Source organism: Lineus longissimus, chromosome 3 (assembly GCF_910592395.1).
Source record: "Lineus longissimus chromosome 3, tnLinLong1.2, whole genome shotgun sequence".
NCBI lineage: Eukaryota > Metazoa > Nemertea > Pilidiophora > Heteronemertea > Lineidae > Lineus > Lineus longissimus.
The window spans coordinates 15518104-15544457 of NC_088310.1; the positions used below are offsets into that span (position 1 = coordinate 15518104).

Below are 26354 nucleotides of genomic sequence, written 5' to 3' on the forward strand. Positions count from 1 at the left end.
CGCGTTTCTGGAGAATCCGGCAAAAAGTGAGAGGCTAACCACTCCACGTTCACCTCGTCGAATCTGTAAAATGTTCGATATGTTCCAGGCCGACATGTCTTCCGATTCATGTACAACTTTTCAGCGCGCACGTGCATAAACGCAGCCATCACGATTGATACTGACCACTTGCTTCAAATCTCAAGCCACCTCAGGGGCTACCTTGAAAATTCGAAGCATATACTACAAAGTAAAAGGTTTGTGCTACACTTTATTAATATGGTTCCAAGCATTTGCTTCATTTTTGAAGCAAAAGGTTATTGCTTAAAAGCACTTGCTTCTACTGGTAGCACATGCTTCATTTTTCAAAGCATTTGCTTGGTTTTATTCATACCGTAGCAAGCATTTGCTTGAAAATTGGTAGTAAAAGCAATTGCTAGTTTTTATTCATATGGCCCATTGACTCTGCATAGAGACTGCTCATCCTAGCTAAAATTAAGACGCGAATTGCCTCGACTCGTCGCCACATTTTAGGGGTCCCGCCTCCTCAATGTCCGCTTAGCTCCAAAGCAACGAGGTCTGTCCTCTTCGCCTCGCATGGTGGCCGGGTTCGTATAGCCCGGGAAGAGCAGGACAGGACAACTCTCCGATCCACCATCGGGAAAGTCTGTTCGGGGCAAAAAGCCTACTGAAGCATTCTGTTGCTATAACTGGGATGTTATCAGTGTCTAGGCAATCCTTGTCATTGACTCTGCATAGAGACTGCTCATCCTAGCTAAAATTATGACGCTAATTGCCTCGACTCGTCGCCACATTTTAGGGGTCCCGTCTCCTCAATGTCCGTTTAGCTCCAAAGCAACGAGGTCTGTCCTCTTCGCCTTGAATGGTGGCCGGGTTTGTATAGCGCGGGAAGAGGAGGACAGGACAACTCTCTTGCGCCACCCTTTTCTTGATGGAAGGGTGGATATTTTGACATGCACATGAAGAAAGAATAACTCATATACGACGTATTTGTGATATGAAAAAACACTTTTGTTGTCTTTTCACATCGTTTTGTTAGATTTTTCTTCATGCATAACATTTTTATACGGTTAAAGACCCAGGCGCGTCCGACCTTGTGACAAAAATGCAGTTTTAGACATGCTTGTGCATTTTTATTCTATTTCCCTGATTGGGTTTTTGATGACGACAACACATGTACATTGTATGTGTGCCCGGGCTGAGAGTTTGCTTGGCTCACTTTATAGAGGAATACATCTTATTCTTAATGCTCTTGGTCTACGTGCATGTTCACCGCTCGAGTATACGCGTTTTATTTTTATAAACACCCTATAGAATGCTTAATATATTCCGATTCTAAAATCAACACTCAATGGAAGATGCCTGCCTTACATGGCGCATTTTGCTATGTTTTTCGGGAGAAGCTCACCCGTAATGAAAATAGTTGTCTTAAGTTGGTTATGCTTATAATATGAAGTTGGTCGGCATTTTCCATTGATCTTTGTTATACAAGAGTATACCTTTCTTATGAAGGTCTATAAGAGTATACAATGGCCTATATATATTTGCATTCAATATTTTTGTGTTGAATAAGCACCATCATAATGAAACTGATGATGAAGCTACTGTTATTCTGAGTCTAGAATGCAGCAATGAAGGATGTCTGATGCGGCGTTGCTTTTTCCTAATACGCTCTGATGTTTTGCGGGAACAATCTCCCGATCTTTAGCGCGACAGTTTTAGCGTCTGATCGACTGCATCCTTCACAACAGCAAAGGTAAGAAACATTTCATTTTCTTCATTGGTCTTACTCTTTTGACATTTACATAAGTTGCATAGTAAGCAATGAAACCTATATCGGGGTTTCAGATGAGCTCTAAATAAACCATTAAAAACCACACGCGTGCAACTATCTAATTCATTAATTTCTTTTTTTAGGAAATTGCTAATCAGTTTGTCAGAAAAAAAAAATAAAAAATTACTCAATTTAAAAATCTATACTTGCTCGCGTATGGTCTTTACATGCATTCAGCCAACAAGTTCTACAAATAATATTCATTTTACAAGAAGAGATACACATTATTAATGGATACATGATGCGCTTGTTATATATGCTGTCAGTCTGCCCCATACAATATCTCTTTTAAGCTTTTTGCGATGTGGAAATGGAGGAAACTGGAATCGAACACTGGTTTATGATCAGCGGCAAATGTTTTTCTCACAAAATTGTTCACTATTTCATCGTTTTCGTTCGAACGATTCTTATCAAAACTGTTCACTATATCTCGCATGGTGTGGCTTCTACATTTTTGGAAAATATAGTAAATAACGTGTTGTCCACAAACTGTACTGAGTGGGTTTTGGATCATGCGTGTATTTCGCCTGTAATGTTTTCTTGTGCCTAGAAAATCGTAGAATGTTGATACAGCTGGCAAAAAGCCGTACGGATCATAATATTCGGGTATTTGATTTGGAGAAAAGTAAAAGCCAATCCAATGTTTGCCTGGACCGGAAGCGATGTCCGTATTCAAAACGTATGCACATGGTTTTCCGTCTCTTGGCTCCAACGGCTGTGTATCAGCCGCGCAAACTTCAACGAAGGTTGTTCGTGTTTCCAAATGTCGTTTGAGAAGACAATCGATTTCCTTATTATTCATTGAAGGTGACTTGTCAATTTCCACAATAGCGTCGAATTCCATATAAACTACAATAGTTATACTCTTATCGGCTGGTTCTTTCAAACGAATGTCAAGACTTATGTTTCATTCACGTACCAAGTTGAAATTGGAACCGTTTGAATCATCTGCTAACAGGTTGAAGACGTAGAGAGTATATCCTTTCGGATAATCCTCGTTCGCGTTTCAGTTCCCCAAACGTTAGTTCCGTGTAATACCGTGAAGTAACCGGGTAGGAACTGATCGTCGCCGTAATCGAGTTTGATTGTTTCAAACGGTACTGGCGTTTGGTTTTGTCGCAACGTAATACTCGACACACTGAAGTGTTGAAAGTTGAACAGGTTCTTGTCCAGCGTTCCGTTGAAAGCGTCGGACTCCACCAATCCTACGACGATTCTTCCCGGTAAACGACCCTGTAACAAGTTATTTTCTGACAAATCCGAACGGTTGGCGCCACGTGTATAAAACTTCATTTGAACCGATGTTACGGGATATTTGGCGGGTCCTTGCAAAAGACGTTCCTCATAGCTAAGGCGAACATGTTCGGCAATAGTTTTGATATTGATTTTCAAAATCGCTTCCTCCAAACTAATCGTGTACTCCTGGGTGTTATCCTTGGCCATTAAGCGAAAACTGGGGTCTTGTCTCACCAATCTTACCGTCAGAACTCAGAATTATTTTTTTCTGCGCAAAGAGTTTGTTGTGAATCTGCCCCAGGCATTCTACCGTTTTACTGCCTTTTGTCCACTTAAAGCGAGCATTGGCGCCTTTGTTTGCACTTGTTCCTGTTTTCACGGTATTACCCTGTAGATCGGGGTTCGCTGTGTCCTTGTAATATCCACCAATTTAGAGCTGGTCACTTTTTGCTGCCTTCGAGAACGAGAGGGTGGACTTGTGATACGATCGATAGCCGTACATCTGATCGTGCCCCCCTACCTGTCTTCCATTAGCGTAAACCTCAACTTGTTTGAAATAGCTTCCGATAAAATGATTGATTTGAAACACCAGCGATTTATCGGGAAATGGGTCCGCTGTCGTGAGTACTGCGCCATCTTTGTCCAGTATCCTGAATTTCAGATATAAAAAGCTGTCTCCCAAATTCAAATATTCGTCTTCGGCGGCGTTGACCCTAAATTCAATTGGACCACCCTTGTCCAGGGAAGTGATAGGATGGAACTCTTTGAATGAACTGTCCTCTATACTCGTCTGTGTGGGCTTAACTTCAAAGAGTTCCAATTCGCTACGTCCGCAATAGCGACATGATAGCTCTTATATTTAAGCTGAAGAAAATGTTGCCTCCCTGTTGTTGTCGTCGGTTTTTACGCGATTTTCTCTTCCTTTTTCCTCCTTGGGACCCCTGGGCCCCCACATGGGCTTTTCCTTGTTTTTTGTGTCTTTTGGCCGTTAAACTCTGCCCAATTTCTTCATCTGTATTATCCGATTTTAAGAGGCTCTTTCCAGCGCTTATGGCTACCTTTTTTATGGAAGGAACCACGACTTTTTTCAGCATCAGAACCACTGTTTTGAATATTGAGCTGAATATGCCTCCGAGTCCATGCCCATGCTGGTATAAGCTATCTCCTCAAAAAACGGGAAGCCCAGAACCCGTCTGATAGTGTCTTCGATATGCGTTTAAGTCCGGACGGTAAGGAACCAGCACCATGATGAATTTGTCCTCGAACGATTTTACAGGCTGAAAGTTTGTTTCCTGTTTTTAAAAGCACGATATTTTCCCCTCACAAACCCTTTAGTTTAAGAGCTAGGTGCGTTTTTCCCACTTGGTTATGCGGTCGGATTGTTTTTCTTCTTTGTTTTCTTTATGACTTTTGTCCGGACTAGCTGTTGATTCCAATAGAGGACTCCATGATTTGTTTTGGGACCAATTGGGCACAGTTTGTACAGGCGTTGTTTTTTTCTCCCGAGTATAAGTGCTTTTTCCCTGGTTTTACTCAGACGTGACTAGCGTTGTTGCTTCGGTATTTCTGAATCCTTAAACAATTTTGGTGCACTTGTAGCTTTTTCTTGTGGACTCATGGCAAAAGATAGAGGTATTGGCAAGCCCATAACTGATGTTTCCTTCCTTTGGGCTGCTTTTTTCGCCTTCATCAACGGCGAAAAGACACCCTCTTCTGTGCTGATGCTCTCCTCCAAGGCACGCCCCGCGAGTGGAGATAACAATTTTGACTTCGTAATAACGCTCTGAATTGTTGTCAATTTGGAACCGTCCTCATCAGCGACAAGTTTCGGTTTTTTTCCCTCTGATAGTAGTGGGGGTGTGTTGGTAGACGGTCTCTTCATTTCCGGTGTATAGGCTATCCATCCCGGCGGCACTCCGATCTTCAAGAAGGCATCTCTCAATTCGGTGGCCCCCGGCGGGACAACGTAGTTCATGCTCTCCGGCTTCATTAGGAATTCAATGTTTCGTACGATACTTGTATTGGGTAACTTTGTTCCCTCGATTATTTATTCGAAGCTGAACGGATCCCAGTCTATCGTTGAACGGTGACGTCTTACGTAATTTTTCATAATGTCCTTAATGAAGGGGTGGTGTAATTTCAAAGTGGGCGCGATCAGATCGAGTACATTCTTTTCCCTGTAATCCGCTACGCGATCGAATAAAGCTTTTGTCTCTCTTCTTCGAGCCTGACTGAAAAGTTTCATTTTTAAATCGGCCGGTAGATTGGCATATTTTTTCGCCACTAACAGTCGATCCGATGAAGGCTCCTCCTCCTCCTGCTCCTTGTCATATGCTGCCTCGTTGCTGATAGAGTTAAAGGCTTTCGCCATTGATGAATCGTAACTGTTAGTCGGCATGTCTGCACCGACCATCGCACAACAACGCTTGTAGACTTCCAACGGAATTAAGATACATTCCTTGAATCCCCTTTGTCCTGTTGTCCTGAATATCTGGTCATTTTGCTGGCTAAAGTTCTATTTCGAAAACGGAGGAAAGACTTATTTGCCGATTCGACCGATCAAACTGCCAATCGCCGAAACGGCCAGTGGAATCAAGGCGCTCAAGAATCCTCCTTTGATGCCTTCGGTCGGCAGTATGTCTTGTTCGTGGGCGAAAGAGCTTCTGTACCATAGAGCTGTGTTTCTGCAATTTCCTGATCTTATCCGCTGAAATGCTGCTCACATTTCTATTACCCACGTTGTGGATGCATTCGAGCAAAGCATCCATTTGCCCCGCGTTGGCAATTTCCAAGAGTTTTGCTTGATTCTTTTTGCTAGTTTTGCTCAAGAGCGATAAAAAATCGATGTGATCGGCGGCAGTGGAATCGCGAGGGAGATTCCTCTGCCTATTATAAGACTGTCTCCTCCCCGTTCCTTTTCGTCTCCCCTTCTGTTTACTCCGAATTAATTGCTCCATGAGGTGTCTATTATTTGGTAGCATCTTAAACTATACTGGCACTGGTAATAAATAATTCCACGAAACGATCTCTTTTGACTCAAATGTTTATTGTTGTCTTCTCACACACCGCATCCAAACGAAGCCTATCACATTGTTCTTAGCGGTTTTTTTGCCAAATTCGCTTACTATTGTTGTACAATTTTCGTGGTACAAATATTGTGTCCTGAAGCAAATCTCCTCCGGACTATATTGAGTGCGGTCGACGAAAAGATATCCGTTCGGTTTTAAAGTTGCCATGAAAAGCCGTTGGTTGGCCGGCATAATCCTGGAGCCGAGATGACGGGCTGTAGATTTATCTAATGGACTATGGAATAGCACGTAAATATGGGCGCAGCGTTGTAGAGTAATGCGTTCCGAGCCATGGTAGAACATATTTTGCATCAGAATTATCCAGGAAAGTGAATTATGATGACATTTTCTTGTCGCCATATCGGAAATAGCTTGGCTCTTCAAGACGTCCTCCATTAAATCGTCGTAGATATGCAATGCAAACTTCTGCTCTCCGTTGTGCTGTTGCGGGTGAATGTAATCGTCCATATTTTCGGGCAGTCCTTGAACTAGCATTATTCGCTTTCTCGTCGTGTCACTTTCAATTTCAGCCACGGTTTTACTTCGCTACCCATAGAAGAGATATATGTAGTCGAATGGTCTATAGAAGATACGACTGGCATTTTCGATCAAGCGCATAGTAAATTCTGTTTTCCCGCTCAAGGGCGCCCCTTGAATTATGGCCCCAAAGGGCAAAGCAATTCTGCCGTCAAAACTTTGCCCTTCTTCCATCATGATAAAGAGGGCATCTCGTGTAATTGGTTTTTTTCACAGTATACGATGAGATGATGTGGACATCCGTCTCAATAAGTTTCTTTCACAGTCAAATTAATATGAAACGCGAGCAAGCTCTGATGATGATCGAAGATGGCCTGGCAATCTCTCACTGTCTTCAGGCCTCCTTCCTTCGTATCGACGAGTGACCCCTCCTCTGTTATGTAAGGGGAGTCACTTGTCCTTTGTCCACCCATTCGTCAAAACTCGACGGCCAGCCTCTGTAGTGTACGAAGAATTGGAGCTTTCCCTTGCGTTTCCGGCGTTTTAAAATATCGACGTGATAGGTTTGCTCATCCGTTGGCATCTCAATTTTCTGCATCTGATGTTCATAAAACAAGCCTTTGATCAGTTCTTGCTGTAAGTCATGCAGCTTATAGGTGGGTGGCTCTGTCGCTCTGCGATGTGCGACTACAAAATACTCTTCTGTCCATTTGGCAGTCGATTCTTTCTCAAACAGGCTGGTGGGAATTCGAGCGATACGAACTACGTCCCCGATTTGGAAACGAAAAATGGCTTTTTTCGGAAATTCCTTTCCATACAGTTTGTCCCATAAATACTCTTCGTGTTCAATCTTCACATCCTTGGGTTTTATACCGATTACTCTGTGAACGCTTGCATTGTAAGCAGCCAGCAAATTGGGCAGTGCCTCAAACCATCGGTGTGTATTGCGTTGCGTGAACAAACAAAACATTCTGTCTTTCAACGTTTGATTGAATCTCTCCACTAGGGCCGCTTTGGGATGACTGTAGACGAAAAAATAGTTTAATCCCACGCTTTTTTAAAAGGCTTTGTACAGCACCATTGTAAAACTCACCGCCTTGATCCACTTGAATAAGTCGCGGTTGGCATTTTAGTTTTCTAAAAATATTTCCTCCAGGGTCGAAGCTACCTCGCGGCCTGTTCTTGTTTTCAAGGGTGCCGCAAAAGCAAAACGTGAAAATACATCGATTCCGGTCAACAGATATTTATAATTCGAATTGCGAGCAGCTACTTTATCGAGCGAAACTAAGTCTAATTGCCAATGATCATCGATTCCCCTTGCAATAGTCTTTCTGCGCGGGAAACGCTATCTCACCTTTCGATGTAAGGTATAAGTGTCTTGTCCCCTCGACCAATCTTTAACATGAGTTCTTGTAATCCAGGGTCAACGTTTTTTCGCTTCCCTATAAAGTCTCTCTAGCGAGGAAAAGGCCGCCGGCGAATTTGCGGGCTCCGTGTAAATTTCCGTCAAGAAAAGATTAATACGATCTTTTTCGTCTTTGTTCATTTCACCCATTATCACTCTTTTAAATAGTATAATAAAAATTATCGATGGATCTCTAGTCACTGCTTACGATAATGACCACCTCATCTTCATTGTTCTCGTTTTCACTACCGCTGGAAGCACTTGTGTCTGCCACGCTGTCCGAATCAGGTTCCGACTTAAAAGGATATGTTTTTTGCGCTCCTTTTTTTGCTCCTAGCTTCTTCCTCGGTGTTTCCTCGATCGGGAATACGAGAAAGGCTAAGTAACGCCGCCGCATTTTCGGTTTTGTTAACGTATCCTCGCCAGCTTCGTACATCATGTTGAGTTGCATTAATAGTTTATCGCCGCCTTGGTTCAATTTGACCATGGACATCTTCCGTTTTCTTGTTGGTGTGTTTCTGGCTAGTACTTGCTTTCCCTTAGTTTGATTCTTAGTTCCTTTGGAAGTAGAGGGAATGACTTAGGGGCTGTCTTCGGTCCCATTGGTCTTAATCGTTCGTTTTTTGTTGATTTTTGTCATCTTGTTATCTTTTGTCTCCCAGGTCATCAGTTTTTCCGCAGGGAAAGGCGTTATGCAGGAGCTCTTTGAAGCGCAGGAGCCCGCCTGATCTTGTTGTTTCTTAACGCATCGTGTTTCTCGTTCTTTTTCCAATTTCTTATGACAAGAATTGCAACGTTCGGCGTCCAACTCGAAGTATCTTTCTTGCGGGTATGGCCAGTGACAGCGTTTGCATTCGCGAAACGATCTCTGCTGCCATTTATAACAAAACGGTTTGCCCTCCATTAGAAAGGAAAAAGAAGAGCACCAATTACACCTCTTTTTTACGTGTTCATAATCGGTGTCGGAATTGAAATGTTCCTCATCAGTCTCCGTGTGTTTTACTTTCGCTTTACGCTTCCCAACCTCTGGCGTTGCTTTTGCGCTGCTCGGCAGTTCTTCGGACATCTTGTCTTGTAATAGTATTTAAAACTAAGGTGGTCCTGAGGGAGGTTATATCCTGTACAGTTATAGACATCATTTCTCTTCTCACATGCTACTTTTCACTGTTTTTAATAGTGTCCTGTATGAAATCTAGCAGCTCTTACAGGCTTGCCTTGGCACTCTCCTTTAGGGCAATGTTGCACTCACCCCATGCTCCTGTGCAAATTTGTGGTTTTTCCATTTGGCCAGGTGCCTTTGGTTAGCGGCTTCAGGGCTTCTTGATACGAATACGTTACCGAATTTGGTCTGCTGCACTCGAAATCTCGACCACGTCTTGCGAGACATGACATACAGATGTCTGTTGGTGTGTTCACCAAGTAGATACCGTGCATCTGAAGTGCTAGCATTTGCATTGTCTTCTCTGCCTCTGCCATCGCAATCTCTTGAGAAACAGCTTATTCTCCCAAGCTCGAATAAGGTGTCGACGAAGGGGAGGGGCGAAAAAAGGCTTCGATCCGTTACGATTATTGTAGTGTTCTTTTCCCTCTTCTCCATCGCTAACTTGTTCAAAAGCTGAGGAATTGTCTCTCGGACGACTCTGTTGAGCGACTGGACAAAATGGATGTGGGCTGGGGGAGCCTCCATCAAGGGATTCTCGTAACACATTTTGAGCGGGTTGTGTCCCTGAAACGAGGTGAACTCGTCCAGGCATTCCCTTATGCTAACAATATTGAAGGGTAGATCGTCGCCGTGGAAGGTAGCCATTTCTTGTATTTGATCTATGATGGTTGTTTTGCCGGCTGCGATTATACCCTCGACCGTGAACATAAAGACATTTTCGGTAGGACGACTCATCCTTATTTGAATAATATGCTTAATATATGTTTTTATGAACTATATGTTACAATGTGTGTGCTGGACTATAGATACAGTCTTTGCTGTACAATGTAAAGTTTTTCTAGTAAATTCTCTTGTCGCGGCTTGAACCATCACTCAGAATTGATTCGCATGGCGTAAGACAATTTTCAAAATCATATATTATCAGGTGCCGTCTCGCGCACATGGCTTTGAAATTGTCGAATTTCATTTGGCCTTTCCTCGGAAAGGTGTACACTTGTATCCAGACAACATCTTTCATGAGCACGTTTTTTACTCTTTGAGGAATAGCAGGTCAAACACGATCTGCAAACAAATTTTTTCCCCTGGCGACCACTAGCCCCATTGGCGATTAACCTACTCAGATTTGTTATCGGAAAAAAGATCTTGCCAGTACAACAGGTCAATATGCTTCTCTTCCGGAATTGATCTCCTGTTTGCTAAAAGATGCAGTACTTGCAACGGTACAGCATGACGTCCTGCTGTGCCAGCAACTTCATGACCCTCGTTCGAAAGCCAACGAAAAACGTTGATGGAGAGGTTGTTCCGTCGTTCGAAAGTGGAAATCTGACCAATGCTAGTTGGATAGGAAATATTACTCAAATCGAGCTTCGTACGTCTTTCCCATGAATTCATGTCAAACTGCCTGTCCGATCTGATGCGACCTCCTGCCAGGCGTTCTGAGTGGGCCGCGATACAGAACAAAAAACATTTATCGTCACTTCCGTAATCAATGTTCGTCTGAATACAAGCGCGTTTATTTCTCACCGCCGAGGGTAAGAAAGGGTGTGGATGCGAAGTGCCACCCCTCAGGGGCTCAAACTGTGCCACTGTTAATCTCAACGCGTTCACATGTTCAAAAACCCAGCCCGAACCTTCGTGTAGATAGGACTCGCATTTCGAGATGATTTCTTGAAATCTGTCTGTAACAAGTCTTTTAATTGGCTCTTATAGAAAACTTGATTTGTATTGGTGCAAAACAAGGGTTCCGATGTGCGTTTCTCATATTGTCCCTCGATAATGGATCCATCATCTGCCACGACATCGACTTCTTTGCTGAATAGAACTTGAACTTCAAAGTGATACTTAAGAGCGTTCTTCGCATCAGTTAGACTATCAAATTCCTGAGAAATGCGTTTATGAATAAGTCCGTTTGCCTCCCTGTGCAAAAACTTCAACAAATCATTTACAACGTGTATATTTTTGTGTTCCAATTGCATTCCCAGATTGCCTCGGAATGATTTTTTTAAACGAAATTCTGCTTCGAGCACCATTATCAGAGAGAGAAAGAGGTCCTAAAATAGACCATGCAACAGACCTGCAAATAGGGCATTCGTTTTCGTGCAATGCTTTCAATAGATCTCCGTGGCAGCGCTCTGGTTTGCACCAACAGCCCAGAACTGTATGCAACAATTTGTGAATGTAACGGAGAAGATTTCTCTGCCGTATGTACTCGTTATAAAACCTCAAAGAGCGTTCCTGGCTGGTATTTTCGTCAATTATGTAAGGATTCTGCCAGCGAATAGAATCGCTGATGGCTTGAAGTAAGCGTTTCTGACCTTTGCGTTGTTCTTCTGCAGTCATATTCGTATTATTCGTGCCACAGCGCAATATCTCCGAATCTCCCAGATAATGTGTCAAGTTTCGTCCGATGTACACGTGTCGACAAGATGCGAACAGCCACTCTTCGAGATTTCGAAAGCCCATATTACTTAAATTGAGCGAAAAGATATTAATAACACGCCGCATGATGTTTGAATATAAAACTTTGATGAAATCCGACGGATTTAGGTGTCTGGTGTGCAAAAAGGACATTTGATTGCTTCTTGTTGGTTCAAATGATCACCTACGAAATGCAATTTTCTCTGAACTTCACCGTAGGCTCTTAAAAAGTTTCGAAATTCACGCAATTTGAGTGAAATTCGGCGGCATTTGTCCAAGCTTTGTATTTCTAGCCTATTCCTTCTGGTGAAATTAACAAGCCTTCCTACTGCACGGAGCGAATAGTAATATTCTTCGTCTGAATGGTGTTGGCGCGAAAAAGCATCTGTTAACTGTTCACTCATGCACAGCATCTCTTGGGCTTGTTCTGAAGTCAGATCGTCGAAGTTAATTAGCGATATTTTTTGCAACCGTGCGTTGATGGGTGCTGATATGCGGAGGGTGACACGAACACTCAACCGATATGTGATAGAGCCCTCACGTTCCATCTGTCGCTTAAAAATGATTCTGTCCTGTTTTTTTTATGATTTGTGCTATTTACAAGGCCAACGGGTAATCTAGCTCTCGTCTGCCTTTCATCTAGTGGCGCCGCTGGCGTCGAATGTGTAATCTCACAATGACTTTACTGAATTTAAAATCGATTAGATTTCCCATATCGTCGCAAATGTTAATTTCTATGAATTGAAAAAACTTTGCACTCAGGGGTCTGTAGCGTATTCTTTCTAACGATTTGGAGAGATATTTGCCGTGTTCTTCCGGGCGTGTGGGTATCGTTCGTAGCAAGGGGACAAAAACGTTTCCCACTTGTGTTGGCTTTACTAAATTCGAGTAAAAGAATAGTGCTTACTTCGAGGACATTAAATCACATTTTCGTTCCGCTACAACGCGATAAAAACGCCTCGACAGGGGGGGGGGGGGGGGGAAATTCACGGCCGCCTAATCTCCTTGTAAACTAGACGTATCATCATCATCATCATCATCATCCATACTTTCGTCTGACCTGCCAAAATCATCGCTTGTAAAAGTGCAATCGGTATCCCCTCCTTCGGAACTTTTTTTGCCCACAAGAGGGCCCGCCGTCACTGGGTTTTCTTGGCCGAATGTTCCCCCAATACTGTCTTTGCCAACAGTGTGTACTGGTGTCATTTTCTTAGCCTCAGAATTACTCTTGGGTATAATAATTTTTCCATCGACGTGAAAATATTTCGCCTTCGCAAAACCAAGCACTTCTGCTAAGTAAGTGTCCATCAAAATGGCTTTGCCGTGTCTCAGTTTTATGGCTACGTGTTGGCCCCGCGTGAGAAGAAAATCACCACTCCACTGAACTGGTTTCTGTCTATTTAGCGCCATTATCAAATCTTCAATTGACGAGACCCATTTTTTGCTCTGCGTGCAGGCATCAAGCAATACGGCGCTTTGTCGGGTTCGTTTAAATCTGCTGGGCGCTATCTGTTAAGTACACCTTTTAACGCTGATCTCGCGCGACCAAGAATGTGCGCAGTAGACCTCCGCGATGCCACATTCGTATGCAAAAGGCGACATCGTGAAATCGAGCGGCTTCGCCAAAGGAATCCTTAAATTAGTGTTGGGCCGACTTCCCCTTTGTACGGGCGTATTTGAGGGGCACACGATATACGTATCTTGTTCCTGCTCCTCCATTTGGTCACAATTAAAGGCCATAACTCCAGGTATTTTGCCATTTTCTGCTGTAAGACGATTTCAAAAGTGTACCTAACACTTTATACAATACAGAAAACCCAATGCAATTAGCTCCATCCATTTTGAAGATATAGCCATTTATGTGTTTGACAACTTGATTACCTAATCAGGCTAGCAACTGGCTTGTTAGAGCCAGGTGGCGGGTTCAGCAAAAGTTGTGATGTAGATCAGGCTATTGCCCTACTTGGGAGGACAAATATCAATGAATGCTCTTAAAATTGATATATGAAGTCTGTTTTTCATTGACACTCGATATACCCTATAATAATGTAAGGTTACACAGACAAATTTATACCATTATAGTAAGAAATCAAACATCAGTCTGATCTATGTCAGTAAACTTGCCGCCTGACTTCACTTAGAAACCTAACCAAGGCTGTTACATAACATGTAAACAAAACAGTTAATCTTGCTTTATCTCTGGACTGGGTGCTTCAATTTTGATCAAATTTGATTTAATGCGGAGCTTTAAGTCTACTCTTTGAGGATCTGTACATGTCATGCAATCATAAAAGCAGGAGTCGTGGCCTTTAAAGTAAGCTATCCTTGAAATATTCTTAGTAAATGGTAGGCGTCTAGCTATTGTCTCAGTTAGATTTTGACGTAGTTAGACCCTTTCTCTGGCACGAAACAGAATAAATCTTGCATGGCGCGATAGGCGACAAGACCTATTTGTAAACCCGAACGAAGGATAGAGTAACTCGTCTCCTTTGTTTTCTTTCTTTCATGAGGAGATGCGTTCTTTCTTATCAATTGTTTGCTTACTAATGATTGCAACGAAAACAATGAAAGATCAGGTAGTGCAAAAGCTCTTTGTATTGTCTTCCAACAGGGACAGTCGACTCTACATAGGGGGCAGAGATTCCCAAAATGACAGACACGTTCTAATACATCTTTGATCTAAGTCAAGGCAAAATCTGGACATCGGCAACTCTTATTTCGCCTACTAATATAATGCATGTCTGATGCCGCAGTAGACTTTAGTGAAAGGCTCCACCCCGAATCATGGGGCTTCTTTTTCAAAACATCAGAGGAGAATTGTGCTCTCATAGTGACAACAACACAACTGTACTTCGAGCGTTACATTTGGATGGTCCGTTTTTATCACAAACTCATTTCACGGCTTCTTACTTTCTCATAGAATAGCCGCCAGTTGATCCAAAACCGCCTTGGCTGCACGGGGTTGAGGGCAATTCATCTTTGGATTCTCGAATACGTGGCATAAGGGCTCTTTTGCAAATAAGTTGGGCCACACGATCACCATGTCGAATACGAAATTCATTTTTCGGATGATGATTGAATAGCAAAAAACCCAAATTGCCTCTAAATCAGAATCGATTACACCTGCGCCTACGGCTATCATATAGTTTAAGGCTAGACCTGAGCGAGGCGCGATTCGACCATAACACGCTCTTGGAAGAACGAGTTGTGAATCTGTGCGGACAAGTTGCGAGCAACCGGCCAAAATCGTGTAGTCATGGGCGCTAGCCAGGTCAAAACCCACTGAATGTGCCATCGCCCTTTCCGGGGCAGAAGCTAAGTCACTCAATTTGTGAAAAATGAGTGTTTCAGCTTCATCATCATCATTTTTTTCATCCACAATCTTTGGTCTATAGAATAAAAGTTGGTCGTCTGACATGATGACGAAATGCGCACTAACAAATCAGTCGTATTGAAAGCAAAAATCGGCGGTGCCAACGCGTTGGTTTAATTCTATCGTGTCACATCATGGTTAAGATGAGAAAAACAACCACAGCAAACATCATTTTGCTCGTAATAGCTTTGTGACAAGAATATGCTGGGCCTACTCAAATGATTTTCTCCACAAAGTAGAACAAGTTTGCTATTGAAAAACAAATTACTCTTCGTGTCGAGTTGACACAATATATTCCCATTGTTATTTCGTGGACGAGATGTAAGACGAACTCATTATCTGATTGCAGAACTAAATGTTCTAAACTACATTGCACAGTTTACTTAGTTGATGAGTTCAAGATCACTTTGATAAAACACAGCGCGCTAGTTGGTATGTCAATGAGCCAAATCAAGCTCTTGTTTAAATGATTTTTTGGTGTCATTTCAAAAAGGTAGAATGTACTAGTGAGAGGCTGGTTAACCGGCATGTTAAATTAGGCCTTTTTCCAGCCGTCCTTGGAGCGATAATAATTGTTTTTGTTCTAGCAACAACGAAAAAACTCTTATGAACTTATTCACTTGGCATCATTTCTAATACGCACAATCTAATGAGAGCTATTGGGTGACCGAATGGTGAAGTTAAAGTGCCTAATAGTTTTATAATGAATCCTGAACAGGAAAAAAGTCATTTTCGCACTTACTCGCTGTTATTTTGACCGAGTTGTATCTAACCTGAGCTTGGATCTGTGATGAAATATTAAGCGCCCTACATAATCAGTGGGAGATTTTTCTTGAGAATAATTTCAAAAGTGCCTGGAGGTGCCTTGATCAGTTCAAAGGGCTTTAGGTCAAGAATTTCGTTTGTAAATCTATACGAAAATATTCTATCATATTTTTGACGTGGCAATGCGGTGAGATGCGACCAGCTTAATTGGCTTGTGTGACCGTTGTGAAGGCTCAAAAGTCTTCGCTTGATCTCTTAAACCGTGTGAGGTGTTGGAACTGACGTCAAGACGCAGTGGTTGACGTGATGCTGGGCCCCTTTATGACGTCATGGCTTTGAGACGGACATGACGTCATGCTCCTAGGGAGCATGGCGGCAAAGTTGCGCGGAATGGCGGGGAGGCGCGCCATGTGGGTTATGCCAGGGGTGGTGTGAACGGTTTCGCAGGAGTTGCTCATCAGACACTTATAAAGGCGATATTGATCAAGATGGGTTGGCCCTGCTGAAAATATTCTATCATGGTCTCGTGACTCCTTGCGTGGCAAAGTACACTTCTAGCCTACATGATTGGTCACAAATGGAATATTTCAACCTTTATTAAGAGCTGTGAGGGCAAAACTTCCCCCATTTCGCATGTGCGGGCAACTTACGCACACACATTTTGCTGAGAAGCAATCGGGATAAAAGGTAGGCCTTATAACTGTTATTTTTCCGTTTAGTTAGCAGCTCGGCTAAAAGTCTTCAGAAACAGACTTAGTAACATCCGTCCATTATTTTCTCTTTCAGAGGGATGGTTTATACACAAGCGCCCCAAAGCCGAGAAACATTATGTTATCGTGAATTAAGGTAGGACCTTCATTTTTATAGTTCTGTCGGCTCAGTATGATTTTGATTCGACAATAATAATCATCTCTCCTTTGGGAAATGAAATAACATGCGACCCCATATTTCTCTTCCAGCGCCATGCAGATATAAACAGCCCTTGCTGCCCGCCCGATTAAAAGGAAACATCCGTCCATTATTTTCTCTCTTAGAGGGATGGCTTATACACAAGTGCCCCAAAGCCGAGAAACATTATGTTATCGTGAATAAAGGTAGGACCTTCATTTTTATAGTTCTTTCGGCTCAGTATGATTTTCATTCGACAATAATAATCATGTCTCCTTTGGGAAATGAAATAACATGCGACCCCATATTTCTCTTCCAGCGCCATGCAGATATAAACAGCCCTTGCTGCCCGCCCGATTAAAAGGTAACATCCGTCCATTATTTTCTCTTTCAGACGGATGGCTTATACACAAACGTCCCAAAGCCGAGAAACATTATGTTATCGTGAATAAAGGTAGGACCTTCATTTTTATAGTTCTGTCGGCTCAGTATGATTTTGATTCGACAATAATAATCATCTCTCCTTTGGGAAATGAAATAACATGCGACCCCATATTTCTCTTCCAGCGCCATGCAGATACAAACAGGCCTTGCTGCCCGCCCGATTAAAAGGTAGGCCTATTTAGTTACTCACAAGGACACACAAAAATACTGTCCCTACTAAACGAAAGGCTTTTATTTGTTTTTCAACTCATCATATCCTTTCTATTTAATTTATAACATAAATAAGAATAACATCTCAACAAAATAGACAAGCACTAAGGCTGATTATTTAATACAATGCGACAAGGACACGCTGTACTCAGCCTGTCTCATTACATCAATTCCTGATCATGTGAATTAAAAGCAAAGAGCACGTCATTGGAACAAAAGCGTGTGATACATGATCGTAAGCGATATTCTCTGACAGCAAACTAACGTCAACCCTCGTTTTTCTCTTTCCAGACAGCTCGACCTGATGTTTTCACAAAATCATTCAACGGATGAAGCATGAGTGTACAGGAATATTCAAAAGGGAATTACATGTAGGAGTATTTGTAAGTAAATATATATTCATTCATAAAAAGTATAACAACAGCAACTGTATGCACGTGAATGCGGTACAATACTTAGTTCCTTAAAACAGGTTATATTTCACTTTGACCGTATAGAGCCTTTATTTTTGAAAAATATTTCCAGACAGTAAAAGCGCTTATGTTACACGAGGTTTTACAGACATTTCCTACTGGGTTGGTAAAAAATTACACATTACTTTACATGATCGTAAGCGATATTCTCTGACAGTAAACTAACGTCAACCCTCGTTTTTCTCTTTCCAGACAGCTCGACCTGATGTTTCTCATACACATACAGTATAGCCTCAATATATCATTCAACGTTTGGAGCGTGACTGTGTACTACTACTGTTTCATTTACTAGTGTTTATGACTTCAGGGATTCTAAAGGGAATTACATGTAAGACTGAGTATTTGTAAGTACAGTATGTAATCATTCATAAAAAGTATATACAACAACAACTGTATGCCCGTGCACGCGCTAGAAAAAACTTAAGTTTCTTCCATTACCCCCATAGGCTGAATGAATGATACAATAGTTAGTTCCATCAAACAGGTCATATTTCACTTTGACCTTATAGAGTCTTCATTTTTTGAAAAATACAAGTTTGAAATCTATCACTTTTCCAAAAAATATTTCCAAGCAGTTAAAGACGGTTATGTTACGCGAAGTTTTACTGACATTTCCTACCGGGTTAGTAAGAAATTACACATTACTTTGCATCTGCGAAAAAATATAGGCGCTTGGCTTGAAAGCGAAAATTTCAAGAAACTTTATGAACACATTTTGAAAGAAATACATTCTTGTTTGACACATCGGCCGCCAAGACGAAAGCTAAATTCAAAGGGAGAATTGTTAATATTCAAGGTAATTTTCCAAGCAGTGTGTTAACTTCTTGTTTTAGACAACGCGACGTACAGTCGCTACTATATTTTATCAATTCGTTTTTTGCACCCGAGGTAGACAGGGGTGAAAGACCGCTTGTTAAATTAGATTCGGAGGCAACGGAAAAGCCGTCCACGCGTGGTCTGAAATTCAGAGATGCAGGAGCTCATTCTCAGTTTTATACCTCTCGATGTACTTTTGTTTTTACTAAAATTGAGCTTTTTGCGGAGAAAACAAGAATTGTCTTCCAATTCTTGGAAGAAAAGCTGGTTCATCATGAACTGAAATTGCCAACAGACGGGGTCTCTCGTATGATCACAGACAAATTCATTTGCTTTTGATGATAACAGAAACATCATGACAGAATTGATTGAGGATATCATTGCAAAAATAGTCGCGGTTATAGAGCCATCAGAAGAAAAGTTCATAAGATTTACAAAATGCATTCGAAAAACGCTCAAACATTTTGACTCGTCAGAACGTCCTTCATGGATGAAGCTGATTAAAATCATCATCGATACTCTGGGCGATTTTACCATTCAAATATCATGTTATCATTTTGGAGGTTCGATTAGGGGAGGGGCTAGTCCTTTGAAAGCAGAGGCCAGTTAAAATATTTCTATTGCCCCAAATGAGGTTGTGAAAGTCATGAAAACTAGTTTAGAATGCAGTAGTATATAAACATATACAGCGGGATAATACAATAGAAAGACACAGTGACACTTATGTACATTGTAATACACATACACTATTGCCTCTGCTCTTTTACTTTTTGCAGATACGTGGCCGATAAATTGCGTAAAATTTCATAACGTTTTGTAGACATGATGTTGATAAATAATGATAGAACGGTTGGTCGTACAAATGCAAATACAAGACATATAAATCTTGTATCAATCGTAACCAGTATTTCTGAATCTTTGTTTTGCAATAGGAAACTACTTACGGCGACCGCAATCTCCCAAAGCTGCAGTATTATGGGCCTTTTGTTTAAACATTCATAAAACGCTTGCATGCATAATAGTGTACTCATTCAATTGACGTGAACTCCCCGTAAGTCAAGATCGGGGATATCTTTGTGTCAAAGATCTTAAAGAATAAACGATTTCACAGCTCACAAAAAAACATCTAATGAGCGAAGACATTGGGCAACTGCTCTATTGCTTTTCTCTGCTACACGATACAAACAATAGAATGTACCTTTCTAATAGACAGACAACAGGAGCGATTGCTTTTCACTCATTTACTAGTATTCATATGTTAAAGTGTGCCACTAAGAGTTCCCACTCCAGAGAAGGAGCAACGAATAAAAAGGGAAACGAACATGCATGATGCGCTTCAATGTGTCATGTTCAATTGCTCTGTCTCTATTTCTCTTCTAGATTTGAAAATGTGTACTTGGAAATTAGAAATAAAAGTGTTTTTCCATATCACAAATACATCGTATATGAGTTGTTCTTTCTTCATGTACGTGTCAAAATATCCACCCTTCCATCAGGCAAAGGGTGGCGCAAGAGAGTTGTCCTGTCCTCCTCTTCCCGCGCTATACGAACCCGGTCACCATGCGAGAGGAAGAGGACAGACCTCGTTGCTTTGGAGCTAAACGGACATTGAGGAGACGGGACCCCTAAAATGTGGCGACGAGTAGAGGCAATTCGTGTCATAATTTTAGCTAGGATGAGCAGTCTCTATGCATAGTCAATGACAAGGATTGCCCAGACACTGATAACATCCCAGTTATAGCAACAGAATGCTTCAGTAGGCTATTTGCCCCGAACAGACTTTCTCGATGGTGGAGACCCTCATTAAGCCACACCCTTCGCTCCGCTCGGCTTGTGACAGCAGCCCGTAAAACCTCCGGAGGAGCGTGAATAAGAGTGCACATTAATCTGTGCTCGTTGCGGCATTGGGCTGCTTGTACTCTGCTACGCGACGAATACCCTCCCGTGGACAGCGCGGATGGAAAGCGCCGAATTTTTGAGCGCTTACACGAAGCGCGGAAAAAATTCTTCAAGCACAATATCACGGGAGGGCATTTGTCGCAGGCGTCGAATGATGCACCTTTCAACGCCCCGGGACCCTCGGACTTTAGGCCTCGGATTTCAGGCGTTGAAAGGGACATTATACTTACTACTTACACCATCGGAAAGGTCCCGTTCTCCTCTTTCTACACGAACTCATCTCCTTCATTTATTGAATACAAGTCAGTAATCAGCCCAGGATTGTCTCTGAGCACTTGAGGCCACCCCAAACTAAACATTTCAAACCAGACCCCCAAATCACTATAAACCGCGATTTAAAAAATATTTCCTAGAAGTAAATCCAAAAATACCGGTTTTTACGTGAAGCATCATAGCCAATACTCAAGAAAAATGCGAACAAAGATGTAGTTTGGTCTGTTCATTTTCGAAATATTTGTCATATCTAAAATATTTTTGTACAAAACAGGAAATACACACAAAACTGGACAGCTGATCACCTGGCCGACACACACACTCCAATCCAGTGAACGTCAACAATGTACACCGCCATCATTATGATAATGTCTTTATTCTTTATACCAATCTATTGAAAAGTGCACCCGTTTTCAGAAACTCTGTGTGTCATGTCCGAACTCGTACAGGTGCTAGTTCAGTGCTAGATGTAATAGGCAGGAGGAAATCAAACATTTTTCAGGAACTAAGGTTAGGGGTTGGAAGGCAGTTGAATCCACGGAATCTCTTTAAAGCCAACTGATACATTTCAATACGACACATTAACTGACATCGGTAATGTCATAAATCTGGTCATGTGTATGTCGCATAAAGTGAAGGGTATGTGTTGAGCAAACTTTGTGGTAACTGGTGAGAGAAAACATGAAGGAAAATTTGAGATGAAGTTTAAACTTCATTGGCGAAGGCATCTCAACGCCTTGGAGTCAAAATTGGGCACGATCTCGGGAAGACAACGGCAGAATGCAAATACATTGTCAAAAATACGGCCACTTTACGCAGTCTATATTCGGCGAAATTATCCCATGAGTTAAGGTCTAAGGTATAAGACTTGTTGAAAGCAGCACTCCGTTGAAAGTAAATGTGACGGTTCTCGAAACCGCCCTTACCTAATGAATCAATTTGAGGTTCTATTGGAAGTCAAACCATGAGAAACTTCTAGTGCGGCACCATTACATTTCTGCACACCAGATTACAGCACGACAATCCTCGGTCTTATATCCTTTGAATTCTAAGCTGATACTTTGATAAGCTTGCAAATTTACTACTTAAATGACCAAAAAAATTCCCAAATTTAGTGGCTTATCTCATTCACTTGCGAAGCTTGGCGATTCTTTCTCTCCTGTTTCCTCTTCCTCTGGAAAACACAATATTCAAAATTAGTTGAACAATAACAAGCAAAGTCCTGAACTGGATATGGGTAAAATGAATACAGGCGATTTCGAAGGATTAGCAAATCCCAGATAATATATTTGGTATTGCCTGAATATTGTTTACTAAAGCAACAATACTAACAACAGGCCCAAGGGCCCTACACTCAGCTGAAATACATGAGTACAAAGTACAAAACATTGAATGTACCTGGTAGGTCTCTTTCAACCTCAATTTTGTTAACATATTGTTATGCCTATACTAGGTATATAACAAAGAATGACAAAATGGGCCACCTAATATTAGCTTTGAGCCCTATGACTTTTAAGAGAAGGTCAAATCGAAAACCTTGGTGATATGTAATGCAAACTTATTAAATACACCAACCAATTTAGTCATTGTAGCTATAGCCAAAGGCTTTAAAATGGCAAAATATTATTCCCAAGATGGCCTGACCTGCCCAATTATAAAAACAAATCAAGAAAATGTATAATACAAGTGAATGAAATGGCCAGGGGCCATTGTGCTCAACGTCTACATATTTGGTGGTTAGGAATTCATCCCGGTTAAGAAACATTCTACATGTTAAGGACATTAGGTCAAACCAAAGTCGGTATGACATGTGATGTATTGTTGCTCGGAGTATACCTACCACGAAAATATCATTGAAAACAAGTCACTATTGAGCGAGATATTTCACTTTTTACCTTTTTAAGTTTTGGCCTCCTGGTGGCCAAGTCGAGAATCAGATCAAACCGAAATTCAGTGTCAGAGGTAACATGACGTAGGGAGTCATGTGTACCAAATTTCAAGTTCATAGCTTAAGCGGTAAAGAAACGTGCCACAATTACACTAAAACGGCCAATTTACACCATTTGACCTCTGACCTTGAAATTTGGGTCAAATCAAAAACCTGTATGATATGTGACGTATCCTTGCTAGGAAAACTTACCAATGTATCGAAAATGAGTGACACGAAATATCACAGTTTTCAGGTTTCCACTTCTGGGCCCCTGATGGCCAAGTCAATAATCAGATTGGACCAAAATTCGGTGTCCAAGGTTACAAGACAATTTAAAAGGAAGTCAAGTGTACTTAGTTTCAAGTTCATAGCTTTAGCGGTAAGGAAACGTGCCATAGTCACACACGAACGGCAAATTTACATCATTTGACCTCCTTGACCTTGAAATTTAGGTCCAATCAAACACCCGTATAATATGTGATGTACAAGTATCCTTGCTCGGAGTACCTACCATAAAAATATCAGCGAAAACAAGTCACTGATAAGCAAGATATTGCACTTTTTACCTATTTTTAGTTTTGGCCCCCTGGTGGCCAAGTCGAGTGGTTCTGAAAGCAAAGTATCGGCTTTGCAAGAATCGCTATGAAGTTGGCATGAATAGAAAGGGTATTCCCAAGGATGTCGGGAATCCCCTTCGAGCAGTTAAAAAATGCGGATCAGCATTAGAAATGACTGGAAAACCGATGTAATAAAGATCGTCGATCTTGCATTTCTGCAAGACTCGTCCAGAACGGAGGTATTGCGGTGCTCGCCATTATGCGAGACTCTTCCTGAAAGGGTAAAGAAACATGCTACATGTATAGTATATAGGTCAAACAAAAGTCAGTATGACATGTGATGTATCGTTGCTTGGAGTACCTACCATAAAAATATCATCGAAAACAAGTCACTAATGAGCGGGATGTTGCACTTTTTGCCTTTTTTAGTTTAGGCCTCCTGATGTCGACGAGGAAAATCAGATTGGATCAAAATTGGGTGTCTGAGCTGACATGACGCAGGGAGTCATGTGCACCAAATTTCAAGCTAATAGCTTTTGCCAAAGTTACACTCAAACGGCCAATTTACGCCATTTGACCTATGTGACCTTGAATTTTAGGTCAAATCAATCAATGTCACATCATTTGCAGCTCAAATTAACACATATTTGGATTTTATTTTTATTTTTATTCCCCCACCCCCACATATGTTTTGGGTAGGGAGTTTCGTAATCCAAGTTTTAAAAAAATTATGACCTCGGCCTACAATGAACTTGTAGGCATTTTGTCCTCAGCAAGTCAGACGTTTAGATGTCTACCACAAAAAATTATTGAACACGGATCATTATTTAGAGAATTATCACACTTTTTACATTTTCAGCTTTGACCCTCTAGTGGCCAAGTGGATAATCAGATCAAACCGTAATTTGGTGTCAGAGGTCACCAGACCTAGGGGATCATACACACAAGCCCATAGCCCTAGCAGTCAAGAAACGTGCTACAGTTACGCTCAAACAGCCAATTTACGCCATTTGATCTCTGTGACCTTGAAAAATAGGCCAAATCTAAACCCCGGATATTATGTCCTTCATCCTAATTAGAAGTACCCGTGATGAAAATTTGGAGATGATACAGTCATTAGTTCAGGACTTATGGCACTTTTTGTGTTTTCAATTTCAGCCCCCTAGTGGCCAAGTCAAGAATCAGATCAGACTGAAATTTTTTGTCAGAGGTAATCTGACCTAGGGGGTAATGTATACGAATTTTCACACCCATAGCCCCAGCAGTTAAGAAATGTGCCACAGTTATGCTCAAACGGCCAATTTACGCCATTTGACCTCTGTGACCCTGAAGAGTACGTCAAATCAAAAACCCGTATGATATGTGATGTATCCTTGCTAGGAGTACCAACCATAGAAATTTTATCATAAACAAATCAATAATAAGCAAGATATCACACTTTTTAAGTTTTCAGTTTTGGCCCCCTGGTGGCCAAGTCAAGAACCAGACCAGACCGAAATTCAGTGTCAGCGGTAATCTGACCAAGGGGGTAATGTGTACAAAGTTTTAAGTCCACAGCTCTAGCGGTTAAGAAACGTGCCACAGGATACAACGACGACGACGACGACGGACGACGGACACCGCTGTATTATATCGACTCCCCTATGGTGAGCCAAAAAGAAATAATGTGATGGGAGCGAGATTTGATCTGAAACTGTCCGAAAAAAATCACCCACGCTTACCCACTGAGCTATTGGGACATCCAAATGAAGAGAATATGGTGGGAGAAATTAGAGCTTGGGCCCCAATCAAGTCAGTTACTGATTGGTGACTGATTGGTGACAGATTGGTCCCCGATCAACGTTTTTCCGGTTTCACCATATTTCAGAGGAATCCATTCATTTCTTGGCAATTTTCTTGCCAGAAGCTGGGGCTGTGCCAAGGATATAAATTAAGAACGCCGATGTTTCATCAATTTGTAAAAAGAACCTGTAGATGACTTCAGAAAACCATCTTTTCAACATACATGCATGATTTTTTTCATAAATATAATAAACATGAGCTCTTTATTGGAATGTTTTCTTCACGCAGAGAGGATAAAAAAATGCCGATGGCATCAATTACGTAAAATTTTGGCAGATTGAAATAAGATTGCCACTTACCTCAAATGATTAACAAAACATAACCACCATTTTGAACAGGGGCTGAAATTTGCTTAATGATTGGCAATTGGCTTATGTCATCAAGTGGTTCTTTTTAATAACACCATGTCATGTAAGTGCTTTCAGCGCCCTCTGGTAGTATATATTTGAACAACATTGTACAAAACAATTTTTTTATTCATCACTGAACTATATGGCATGCCAAAGTTGAATTTATTCAGGAAAATTAATTTTCAATGCAGGAAGCAGTTTTTCTTATAGAAATTCACAAAACATTGTTCAGGACTCTTTTCACAACAGAATGAATTGGAAATTTAATTCACAGAATAAGAATATCGTTCTGAAACTTTTTTTGTCCAAGAATGCAAAATGCTCCAGGACACCATTCATTCCAGAATTGTTTTTACGGGCAGGACAAAACATAAATCATGTGACTCCTGCCAGTGATCACGTGGCCACAAAAATAATGACGTCGCCTCTCCTAAAACAATCGTAGATTGGATAGATCACTCGGTTTGCGTGGTGGCATGCGTTCTGCAGGAGTCACGTGCGTCCTGGCCGTACGAATTCTGGAGAACAAAATCGTGGTGTGTTTTGCGTACTGACAAATATATTTGCTACTAGAAAATGAATTATTTTGAGGAAGAAAAAAATATACCGTTAGGAATCTTTTACCTATTGTTGTTTTCAAATTTCGGTCCCAAGAGAAATTTCTGTACAGTTTCACAATTTGTAGCGTGATCCTGCAGTAAGATTCAGTCCTGACATAAAAAATCTGTCCTAAATAAATTCTGCTTTGGCTTGCCATACTGAACACATAGGAACTGATTTCATGATGATTGTTCAGTAGGTCAGACGAGAGACACCATTTTGGTCAACGCCACCTGGTAATCTCAAAGTTGGTAAGATCCCAACAATTTTTGGTGAGAGTTACCCTCACACCAAATTTCATACCTCTGCCTATTACAGTTACACGACGTAGGAC

At 41.4% G+C, this 26354-nt stretch overlaps 1 protein-coding gene and 2 long non-coding RNA genes across 3 annotated transcripts in view; 2 read left to right on the forward strand and 1 right to left on the reverse strand.

Moving 5' to 3' along the window:
- LOC135484023 (uncharacterized) overlaps positions 1–26354 on the reverse strand; it is a 265997-nt gene that overhangs the window by 18907 nt on the left and 220736 nt on the right. The gene's annotated exons all lie outside the window — the stretch shown is intronic.
- Positions 16353–16742, forward strand: LOC135484025 (uncharacterized). The gene is made up of 3 exons (XR_010446406.1): positions 16353–16425; positions 16525–16584; positions 16698–16742. It is a non-coding gene; the product is annotated as an uncharacterized LOC135484025 (long non-coding RNA).
- On the forward strand, positions 16941–18004 carry LOC135484024 (uncharacterized). The gene is made up of 4 exons (XR_010446405.1): positions 16941–16990; positions 17194–17238; positions 17572–17663; positions 17946–18004. It is a non-coding gene; the product is annotated as an uncharacterized LOC135484024 (long non-coding RNA).